Source organism: Corvus brachyrhynchos, unplaced genomic scaffold (assembly GCF_000691975.1).
Source record: "Corvus brachyrhynchos isolate BGI_N302 unplaced genomic scaffold, ASM69197v1 scaffold331, whole genome shotgun sequence".
Lineage (NCBI taxonomy): Eukaryota > Metazoa > Chordata > Aves > Passeriformes > Corvidae > Corvus > Corvus brachyrhynchos.
The window spans coordinates 3,234,003-3,244,543 of record NW_008237229.1 but is presented as its reverse complement, the minus strand read 5'-3'; positions in this window follow the sequence as shown (position 1 = coordinate 3,244,543).

Here is a 10,541-nt window from a genome sequence, read left to right as displayed (position 1 = left end):
GCGTGGCTCCGCCCGCACGCGGGAACTGCCTCGCTGAAGCTCGCAGTGCGCTCGGTGCACGTGGCCTGGGCCGCCCGGTCCCTGCGCCAGGCTTCCCTTCGCCAGGACACAGCTGACATTGCTCAACAGTCTCGGTAACTAAATAATATTCACGAAAATATTCTTCCATCGGCATATATTTTGACTCCAATATTAACTGTGTCCAAACGGTTTTCCAAAAGCCCTTGGTAAGAATTAAATCCCAAGAAACATAGAAAAAGTTCTTAAACAACCATGCCAGGAAGTGTTTCAGTTCTTTTTGAGCTTGAATCAAGCTAAAATTTACAAATCGTTGTTCAAGAATCATTTTAAGTTTAAGATAAATGTCCATATGCGGCCCTGAGAGCCAAGAGTCTTCCCACGGTTCCTCCATAGTTTAGATATGGAATACCAAAGCAAAACCAAGAAGAGGAATCCAAAGTTTCCAGGGTTTACTCACACAAATCAGTCGCTTAGGGATCGGGGATCGTTCTGCTCACAAATCTCCACCATTTGTTGCAGTGGGGATCCTGCAACACGCATATATCAAACCAGGAGTCCCGTGGAAAGGAAATCTATATGGACAGACAGATTCTTGATAGCTGTTTCAGAGAGATGTTTATTTCTCCAGCCGCATGGCCGGAGCTCTGCCGAGGAACTGTTCAATCACGGGACCAAGGGTCCTTCTGCCCGCGCAGGGAACACAATTCATTTCATCTGACTTCCCAGGTATGTATTTAGATCTTCTGAAGAATTCCTTTCCCAGGTAGCATCTATGGAGCTATAGGATTGACTCCGGAGACTGAGCCTTTGTGTGATGGAAGGAGCTGAGATACTGTGGCTCATGCAAGTGCTGAGAAAAGTCAACAGGAAACAGGCGTCCCAAGGACCAAAGAAGACTGAGGAGAATTTTTATGATTAGAAAATCACTGACTCAACGACATACAAGCTCGGAAGCAAATATCAACTTCAGGGTTATAACTGACATTTGGGAGAGTTGTTTATAAATATGTTTATATGCTTCCATGTATGTCTATGCCAGTTTTTGCTTGTTCAGGGATCCATCTACAGGAACCCTTAGAATTCAATATGGCTTTTGAAATGTTCAGCACAAAGAACTTCAGTGGCGCTACATCTCTTGGTGCCACCTAATATCTATAAGAAACTTAAGACCTCCAAGAGGGATTTCTCCTTGTCATTACCTCTACAAGAGAGGCTGCTGCTTTGGGTTGGTTGTTTGGGGTTTTTGTTGCTGTTGTTAGCTTTTGCTTTGTTTTTTTTATAGAAATAGGACACATTACAAACATTACCACTCCCTACAAATCTTTCACTTCAAAATACGTAAGGTCTTTTTTATCAGATCAGACCTATATAACAGTTAACCATTAGAAGTTATTTTGAAATAATATGAGTGTTTTAATGAACTGACAGTATTGAGGCACTTTCTCAGTTATCTCCTTTGTATATACTTTTAATAAAATTTTGAGATGATAAATTATGATTAGTAAATTCTTCAGGTAATGACCAACCTTGAAGATTTCTCACTAGACCTGTCTGTGGAAGACTTTACTACAGATGGAGTTCTCTGAATCAAAAAGTCTATTGCAAAAGATGCAGAAAAAAATCTCATTAAACAAAAAAACCCAAAATATAGTGTGAAGGGTCTCAGCAGCCTAGAAGCAAAAGTGGTTCCTCTATCTCTCCTGAGATGTTGAGACCAATCAGGCAAATGATTATGTGATATATATATCAACAAGCAAGGGGACATCAAGAAGAACTGAGATGATCAAAGAATGCAAATGTTTCTGTGCACAGCTAAAGAGAATTCTGCAACCTGTCTCATGCTTGCAAAAAGGCAAAATACAATCTCAAGACATACAGAATAAAATTACACATGTAGTCATGGTGGCGTATTATGAAGATATACTGCCTATAAAGTGAGGTGAGACTGGGAGGTACCTAATGGCTTTAGCAGTCTTACAGAGTACCTAAATCATTACCCTTGGAAGGTGTTTATTTTCACAGAGCAAGGAGAGGTTGCATAGAGGCGTCTGAGGATGATAGAAAAACTTGCAGTAAGTGGAGAGGAAAGGATGTAATTACACATTCATCCACTGTATAATTTCAGTGTGTGTCAGCATCTTCGATGTTATGTGCAGTTCTGGTGCCTTCATCTCAAAAAAATGTAGCAGAATAGGAAAAAGCTTAGAGACAGCAATGAGAAAAATAAAAGGTATGGAACAGCTCCTGAACCAGCACAGACTGAATAGACTAAGTGTTTTCAGATAGGCAAAGAAATGACTGAGGGGTTGTATGATGGAGCTGTATAAATACTGTGACTGGCACTGAGTCAGAAAAGAGAAAATAATTTTTCTTTGTGTCTTAAGAAAAGAATTTAAGGCCATAATGAAACTAACAAGTGCTATTTTTGAAACAAATTAAAGTATTCGCATAATATAAAGGTAGAAGTTTCACAACTAGCCACAGGATACTGTAGATGCTAAAAATTTGAGAAACAAAGAAAACTTGATCCTTTGGATCATGAAGGCCAAGAGCTACAGACTGATGGGTAATTAAACAGGAAAAATATTTTTCTTTCTATGCTTGTCTTTCCCTTTTGCTCTTCTGTGGACAGGTGGTGCTGGTGAAAGCTGGAAACAGAGCTCTGTATTTTGCTCACTGGCTCCACGCAGCCACTCTTACATTCTTGATTGGTTTGCACCCTTGCCTTTAGGTGATGAGACCTCTGAATTTCCTGCATCTAACAAATGCATCAGACTGGGTAAAGATGCAGTCATAAATGACTTACCTTAGATCTAGTCTCTCCAGAAATCTAAGTCCAATAATATTGGAAAATGCAGTTATGTTTACTCATTTCTGACTTGACAATAAAATGATAATGCATCCTCCATAAAGTTCAGTGAAATGCCAACAGCAATAAGATCATTTTAAAGGTATATAGAGCCAAATTTTGCTTCACTTTGTGGTCAGCATGATGCAGCAGGATGCAGCATAGCAGAAAAAAGCCTTTTTTTTTTTTTCTATTATTACTTCACACACCACTAAATACATATTTATCAAAGGTTTTGTTTCCTAACCTCATGTTTTCTCTGCCAAGGATAAAGCATGCAGATGAAAAATATGTCATGGAAATTACAAATGGGTGTATAGGCTATGGGGAAATGATGTATGTAATGAATTAAATCTGCAGATTAGATAGAGAATACTAATGAGTTTAAACAATATCAGATCAGGGTACTCAGATTCACCAGAATCACTGAGCCAGAGCAGGTTATGTTCTCTGATTCTTTCTCTCTCTCTTTCTTCTCCCTCTGCAGCCTGAACAGATTAATTGCTGGTTCAGTGCAAGGTTAATAATCACTACCAACTGCCAGATTCACTTAAGAGATTACAGAAGAGATATTAACAGCACACTGATATGGCAAAGCTTGGATCTTCTGAGAAATTGTCTCTGCCTGGAAAAGAGGGAACTGAGACTCACAGGGTATTTCATGCAGACAGACCTACATCTACCTCAGCAGGTTACCTAGTTTACAAAAACATAAAAATTATGCCCCTTCCTTGTTCTTATGTAACTGTGCGCAAAAATAGGTTTAGAGAGAAAGAGGACTGGAAGGGTCACATACAGATTTCATTCTTTACTCTGAAATATTTTAGTGAAGTTATTAATATCCTGAAATATTTTCAGGAAGGTATTAATATTGAGTGGCTAATTTTGCGGAGGTAGATGAATTAGAAAAGTCGTAGGATTTAAGTCACAGAAGCGTGTGCGTATGGGTTCAAATGGGGGGCAGAAGGGTAAGAGCTATTATAGACTGTGGAACTGCAAGAGAGGAAACATCCTAAAGAGTAGCACAGCAATAAATCATGCATAAGATGCACTTTTTAATAGCAAAAAAAAAAAAAAAAAAAAATTCTTGTTTAGGAAGTAATATAGCACATCCTTTAAAATAATTAATTTAGAATCTGACAATTCCAAAGATAACATCCTGCAGTGATTAAGACAGACCTGTGCTTCTTCCAGACACATATCAGGGTATCTGAAACAGCTCTCTGAGGGGAAAAACAAACAAACACATAAACCTTATTGTCTTCCTGCTGCACTCCTGTTTACAGTAACAACTGCTGGGGTGATGAAGGCTGGTACACCTTTGAATACGAGCACCTTGCTTGTCCAAGTGCAGTTTATTCAAGAACAAAGAAGAACAATGGTCTTTAGCCTACATTCTAATTTCCTGTACCCACTTCCTTGACTTTCAGTGAGGGGGTGGCCCCTGCACTGGGTCAGTTGGGCAGCAAGTCATGTTAGTTCCTGCTGTGCCATCACTCACTGTTGCCTGCTTCAGGGATTAGTGGTCGTGGCTCCAGCACTGGTCTCTGCTCATCTGTCACATCTTCAGGAGGTTACCCCGTGTCTAGGAGCCTATCTCCAGTCAGGAGCTTCATCTTTCTGAAACCAATTCTGCTTCTTGGGAACAATTCAGTTGGACACCATCTCTTCAAAGCCCTGAAAGTCCCAGTCTTCCCACTTTAGTAGCCTATGTGCGGAAGGGCACATAGGCACATGATGAGCCTTCAAATTGGTCATTCTGTCTTCTGTCTCTGTATGTGGAGGACTCAAGATGTGCCACTTTTTTTTTTTTAAATCTGGCTGTTATCAAAATTTACCACCAGCCTGTCCTGGTCACAGAAGTAGCAGGCTTTTGTCAGGGAATTCAAAAGTTCACTTTTGTATGTTGACCCCTAGCACACATGTATTCAATTAGTAGCCATCTGTTAGGACTCATAATTCAATTTAGTTTTTTCTTTTGGCCTCTGAAAGCAAGTAGCACTACTTACATGAGGGAGACCACAAAATACACATTATATCCTAAAGTAACGCTCCATGATTTTCCATCACCACTGAAGACAGACCCTTTGCAGAAAAGGCTCAAAAACCCTTCTCTTATACTTTTATATATTCACATTATACCCAGATAACTTAAATCCTTCCTAAACCCATGCTCTTAGAGTTTCTTTAAGGTGAGAAAGCTTTACCAGTTTAAAAGCAGCCAGGTTTAGGCAGCTATAAGCTGAATAAAGCCCTTACTCTCACTTCATCATAAAAGGGAACTGTGCTGCAGAAAAGTCATCTCTTTTAAATGACTTGAAGGTACTTCTCAGCAATCCCTCAAGAGGCTTTATACATTCTCATTTCTCCCATACTTAGGACTATACCTAAAGGCAGCATTTAAGCCTGAATCAGGCTCCAACTTGGAATTTAGTAAAATGTACCTTCTTGATATGTCTTTGACTGTCTCCCTCGCAGAGTGACAAATACAGGTCTTTGTTCTTCTGCCTCATCACTGAAGCTTTCACTGAATGAAAGCCATCATTGAGTGACCAATGAGTCACTGTCTCAGACAGCATCACAGACTTTTTGTGCTTCAATTCCTCCTAACATTGGATGCAATGATGTGGAAAATAACTACAAAAAAAAAAATTAAAAAGGTGACATTTTTCTTACATTACTTTCTTAAGTTTCTTTTAAAGCAGAATCTGGCTCAGAGAACTAGATCTTAACATTTGGCCTTTCAGTGTTATATTCTTCAGTTCCCAATTTTTCAGCAAGGGATTTCTTTTTGCCCTAGCAATTTAAAACACAGTAAATGTGGAGATCAAATCATACCATGCCCAGCTTCCTAACTGTCTGATGAAGTCTGATTCCAGAGAAATTATTGATTTTTTTGTTGCTATATTAATATATGAATCTGAGAAAACAAATCAAAAAACCTAGAATTTTTCAAATTGATCTTGTTTGACCATCTCTCCAGATAAGCAGGCAACATACATATGTATAGCTATATTTATGTGTTACTCAGTGGCATATTTTTATCATAAATCATCACAGGCCACTATCCACAAGCAGTTAAAATGCTTTCTAATAATAATGTTGTCAAACAGGGTTTCTTTCTGAGTTTCTAGCAGAATTTGCTTCCCTAGGTACAGTAGCTCTGAAACCTATACCTCATTTTCCTGTGGGAAATACAGTCAGCCTTGACTCCTCTAATACAAACCAGGAGAAAATAGCAGATCTAGCTTTGACATGTCACATGGGAAAAGACTGCTTTTCTGAAAGAACCTGCCTTTTCTGGCTCTGCTGTGTGACACATGGCTTCATTTCTATCCCTCCTTGAGTAAAAAAGGGGTCATTTTGGAATTGTTCCAACAGATACCTTTTTAAGGCTGGAAGTCCACGGTATCTACATGAATAAGCAGTACTCATCTGTGGGGTTGGACAAATAATACAAGCTAGCTTTTTAAATATCCAATGTCAATATTAAGCAACAAAGGAAGTGTGTTCAGAGTTTAACAAAAGGTCGGCACAAAATAGTGAATTATCTCACAAAGAGTTAAATGTCCTACTGAGGAATCTAATTTAGGATTGAAATTGCCCTGGATCTCTACGCAGTCTATGGACACCAGTAAATACCTTCAATCCCCCTGAGATTTTAATCACCTTCTGCACAAGGGGATTAATCTTTTAATTGATCAAATAGCATGCTTATTGTGGCTATGTTTCTTATTGAAGCATCTCAGGAACGTAGAATTAAATCATAATTACAAAAAAATCAAGTCCAAATTCCATTTCAGTAAGCACTTCGCACCTATAAAGCTTTGGGGTCTTTGAGAAATTGTACCACTGGGATTTTTCTTTAGGAAATCCTTCCTCAAGTTTTTTCATATGCCACTAAATCTTGTCTTTATATTATTTTGCATTTCTTTACAAATAAAATTAGTCTAAGAGCTAAATCGGCAATTTCTTGCTCGTATGTGTATTCTGTGTATTCGTGAGTTATAGACATCTATGAAAAAGATGCATTTACAGTAAGACCTGAATGAAATGAATTTGAGTTTCTAGAATGCTTGTCAATATAACACCACTGTCCTGTTCAATATACTTCCTTGGAAATTAAATTTACATTTCCTCAGAAAACTTCAAAGGTGAAAAATATGAAAAACATATTTCCAATATATATTAAATAGAGACAGCAAGAAGAAATACTTGTTACTCACTGTTGGTGTGTCTTGAACAACACCTCGTTTTGTCATATCTCAACCATTACTATTACTTAACTTTTATTTACTGTTTCTGCAAATTGTTACTGGCAGAAAGGCGCAAAGTTCCAAACTAGAGTTTTAATTTTTCCATCTTTCCCTTCTCTCTCCACATATTTGGAAAAATCACAAGAGAGTTAAACACCATTTTCTTGTATTTCTCTCTTATTTCATATCTTTTTCACCCAATGCTGGTGTTTAATGCTTTGCATTAGCTCCAGGGTGAGTAAATGATCTATGATACACTGACTTGCAAAGGCTTATTATAACCAGATGTCGCGGGTTCGGTTTGTAACCGGGCAGAAACACCAATTTAGTGTAGTGGTTTGGTCCAAAATACTCATTACTGTTTATCTGCTGTGAGATAAGAATTAGGAGAAATGCAAAGCAGGCACCAAACTTGAAAGAATATAAAGAAGTTTATTAACAGACCTAAAAGAAGAAGGAAAAAAAATTATACCACCTTCACTCTCCTCCTCCCCCCACCTTCCTCCCTTCTCCCACTGACAATGTGAAAAGACAACCCTTAAGATGTTCAGTCTGTTTACCACTTCCATAATAACCTTGTTCAGTCCATTTAGAAAGAGAAGTCTCTTCTTGCTCATGCTATGAAAACATTATCACAACGAGACAGCCGCCCACTTCCAAATATTGTTCAGTCCATTTAGGAAGAGGAGTCTCTCTGCCTGCGTGTGAGTCCTTTCCCCCGACTTGCAGCTTTTCCCGCAACTGCTTTCGAGGGTCCACTCTTGAAGTTTTTTGGGGTACAATTTTAAGGTTGAGCCGTTCAGAAACAAAAACAGAGGCCCTTCTCCTTCCCTGGGAGCAAAGGGTCTTCATCATCTTCATCGTTAGGACTATCTCTGGGAGCATCTCTAGGGACTGAGGTTTTCTCCTTTCCCGTTTGGAGCAAAAGTCCTCATCTGGTTCATCTCTAGGGACTGAGGTTTTCTCCTTTCCCATTTGGAGCAAAAGTCCTCATCTGGTTCATCTCTACGGACTGAGGTTTTCTCCTTTCCCGTTTGGAGCAAAAGTCCTCATCTGGTTCATCTCTACGGACTGAGGTTTTCTCCTTTCCCATTTGGAGCAAAAGTCCTCATCTGGTTCATCTCTCCCTGTCCAAACTTCTCATGAAATTACAGCGGCGTCAGCATCTGCCCGCTGGCCCCCACACGGGGCCCGCAGCCACCTGTACCAGCGCCGGAAACGAGAGAGAGCTTGGAGGGGAAGTTTGCCTATTCTTAAATGTGGATCACAGAGGTGATCACAACTTTAAGTGGCTTAGAGAATTGTCCATATCCAAACTGGCCAGCTGATAGGTTCTATCAGTTCCCAGAGGAAACTGTAAGCACCCCTTAGCAAGGACATCCCTTCCGGGACTATGCTTGCTAACCTATGACACCAGAGTACTAGAGCTGTGTGAAGAAAAGGATACAATTTTCTAAAATCATAATCAACAAAAATATGATATCATGTGGTTTTCAGAACACTGTCACTGTAATTTGTAGATTAAGTTTTTTGTTTTATGAACAGATAATCAGTAGCGTTAAAAAGACATAGTTCAATACAGATCTCTGTCTTCATATTTAAAATTATACAATAAGCATAAAACTAACAGAGCTTTTGTCCTGGAACCAGTCACTTTTTGTTGTTTATATTACTTTATCTTCTTATTCCTAAATTCTTAATCTGTTGAGTAGTGACACTTTGAACAGAATTGTTAGAAAAAATCATGAGAGCCTGCATTAACATAAAGAACATGAACATAAAGCAAGATACAATTTAGGCCTTGATCCTGCAAGCATTTATCCACAAGATGAATTAAGACATGTATGTTAGACTGACTTGGATAGCTGTTGACTTTACTGTAATCTCTTTGATTGTCCAAGCAAGTTGCAAATTTCTGCCCCCAACACTGAAAGCTGGAAATAGAATAGCCAGATGTAACATCAATCCATAAAAAGATACATGTCACTTATACATATGTGTGTGTGTTTAAAATAAAGATTATTTAAGGTTTATCCTGATGAAACCTGAGCACCATAGACTGTCATAGAAGAATAATCAAACAGCTATTTTCAAATCAGGTGGTGGTCGGTTTAGTTAATATCTCTTTCATCTAATCACTGCCATTGGTCACTCATCTGACTGAGCAATCAATAATGATTGAAGAGAGATTTCTTTGGCTTTGATCAAGAAAGTGGAAAAAAACAGCCAACCAAACCTCAGCTGGCCAGGAAAAATGCTTATTTACCAACGATTGCAGTGAAAATAGTGTAAAAACTTTCTTTAGTCATTTTCTCAACACGAAACTGAGCTAATGCTCTTGCTTTGAAGTAATTCTAATTGTCAAGTTCCAAAATATTATAGCTGATATGTGTTAAAATGTGAGAAAACTTAGACTTTAAAATCCAGGTGTTTCTACACTGGACCTGTTTGATGGTGCCCTATTTGTACAGCTATGCCATTGTTTGAACAAACTTGAAGGAGTTTGGTAGAATAGGGACTTCTGAATGCAGTTCTCATACCCTCAAAAGTTTACTTTACATCCTAATTCACTATGAGATTACTGTTTAAAATAAGATATTAGTTTTCTCATACTGCTTAGCTTTACGTAGAAGCATTACATGCATCACTGGTATTTAATTCATATTTTTGAATATGGTCTGTAAAGTTAGACAAAAATATGGCACTTCATGTAACCAACAGTTTCAATTCTATCTAAATTGGTCATAAAAAGATCTTATACTGTCTCTGTTTTTTGAAGTTTTATGTGTATATATTTTTCACTGTCTTAGTCCCTCCTTGTTAACCCACCGTATTAATCATTCAGCATTTGTCACGGAGGAAGCCTGGTCTGCCACTTTTGAGGGTAATCTCCAACCAAATTACCTTTCTCCATGTGGAATTACCAATGTGATCCCTTGAAGACAAATGGGACTGGCAGACTGTAGGTGGTGAGCAGCAGGCAAGAGACCCTGCTGCTACTACACATATCCACAGAGTTAAGAGCACTCTGCATGTAGTTGTGATTGATGCTGGTACTGCCTTGGTAAATGTGCTTCATAGGTAGACAGCTTCAACAAGTGTTCTTAAGAAACACAGACCCTGCTAGGCAGCACATGGCCTCTTGAAGAAGAAAAAAAAATCAATCTATCAAGGAACTTTCTACTGCAAATTTCAGGTTCTCATTAACCTTTTCAGTTCCAACATGACAGAAAAAGGACTGATGTAACAATGAAATGTCAATTCAGTCTGAAATGATTCTATTGCTGAAACCTAATTTAAGAACTCTGGCTCTCACTTTATCAAAACCCCTTTATTTAAATTCATAGAATCATAGAAGAGGTTGGGTTTGAAAGGAACTTAAAAGTCATTCAAGTTCCAACCCTCCTGCCATGGGC